Source organism: Sapajus apella, unplaced genomic scaffold, assembly GCF_009761245.1.
Source record: "Sapajus apella isolate SASKATOON/1434 unplaced genomic scaffold, GSC_monkey_1.0 scaffold12416, whole genome shotgun sequence".
NCBI classification, from domain to species: Eukaryota; Metazoa; Chordata; class Mammalia; order Primates; family Cebidae; genus Sapajus; species Sapajus apella.
In genome coordinates this window covers 1-1,639 of record NW_022449337.1, presented here as the reverse complement: position 1 = coordinate 1,639, position 1,639 = coordinate 1, and the positions used below count along the sequence as shown (strand labels likewise).

Sequence of the window (1,639 nt, the reverse complement as noted above, 5' to 3'; positions counted from 1 at the left end):
TCTTGGACAATTTGGCACAGGATGGAGGTGCAGGGTGATCCGGAGTGCCCATGACTCTTGCTGGAAGGGGTGCCATGCCCTGGCCGCCTCTATGAATGCCTCTGTATGCGGCCGGCACAGCAGCCCAGGCCCACGGGCCAATCGGGAGCCGGAGTCTGGGAGCCTGATGCCCGGCTGGGAGGGGTGTGCAATGATGCCAAGGTGCCGTGGTCGTCGCTGGCAGGCCCTCCTCTGCAGGGATCTCAAGGAGGCAGCAGGAACGAGGACAGGAGAGCAGGCGGAGAACCTCGGAGCTCTGGCAAGCTCGGGCAGGTGGCCTTGCGCTTCAGGGGTGTCTGTGCAGGCCAGGGCACATGAGGGCCGGGCATGAGGTTCTCGGTGATGTAGGCCATCAGCAAGCAGATGACCACCAGCATGACGCAGATGGAGCTGCCCACCGCCGTCATGGCCATCACCATGTGCCACATGCTGGCCGGCTCGGCGGTGAACTCCACGCACTCGGAGAGCTCGGCTGGCTGCTGGGGGGCTCCGGCGTCTGGGCGGCAGGCCAGGCGCACAGCACAGCTGCTGCAGGCACAGGCGGTAGAGGACGCCGTAGTGCACGTCGGGCAGCAGGTAATCGCGGCAGGAGGCCCCGAGCAGCATGCGCTCACACTGGAAGCCCATGTAGGCGCCGCGGCCAGGAGCAGTTGAGAGCGAAGGCGTGCAGGTAGCGCGCGGCCAGGGCCAGGCGCCACTGCAGGAGGACGCAGGACGCTCAGGGAGCTGCCACCCAGGGCGTGCAGCATGCAGCCCGGGGACTGGCGGTGGAAGCAGCGCGGGGCTGCGGAAGCACAGGCGCCGGCCGCCTGCCTTGGGGCCCTCGGGCAGCACCTTGTAGAGGCACTGGGGCGCGTCGGCCACCGGCTCCCAGCCCGGAGTCATCTGGGCGGCGGCGGAGCCGGGCAGCGGTGTGCAGGCGGCCAGCAGCAGCAGCAGCAGCTGGGCGCACATCCTGCGGCTGGGCCAGCAGGGTCTGGGGCTCACTGGGTCACATGGGCGTGCCGCCACCGCCAAGGTCCCCGCTGCCCGCTCCCAGTGCTCCCCGCGCTCCCCAGGAGCTGGGCTGCCCTGGTTTACACTGTCCGCCCTGTTGCAAACGTATTCTGTTGTTGAGTGTGAGTAATGAGCAGATTCAATATTTTTCCAGCAATGAACACAGGTCTCTCCTGCTCTGCACTGTGCATGGAGGCCAGATCATTCTCTGGGTTGCGGTTGTCCTGGGCACTGCAGGGTGCTGGGCAGCATCCCTGGCCCCCACCCACTCCATGCCAGAAGCACCCCCAGTCATGACAACCACAAATGTCCCCAGACATCGCCCAGTGTCCCCAGGGGCAGGATCACCTAGTTGAGAACCACGGCTAGGTGACTGCTATCCTCATCGCAGCCCCGGAATAGGATTGACATCAAGGTTAGACACAGCAGGATTGGAGGCTGTGGGAGGGTGGTGATCCTTCGGTGGACAGAGGGAGGGAGGGAGGGAGGGCAGATGCCTGGCTCTGGGCTCAGGGAGCAGGGGTGATTTGACCAGGCTCGGGCTGGCTCATCTGGAATGAGCACTTTTCTTCCCAGAGAACTCAGAAGTGCTTAGATATTGGTG

The 1,639-nt window shown here is 65.1% G+C and overlaps 1 pseudogene; it reads right to left on the bottom strand.

Moving 5' to 3' along the window:
• Window positions 1-325: 325 nt before the first annotated feature.
• Window positions 326-993, bottom strand: LOC116548445 (annotated as a pseudogene).
• Window positions 994-1,639: the final 646 nt, after the last annotated feature.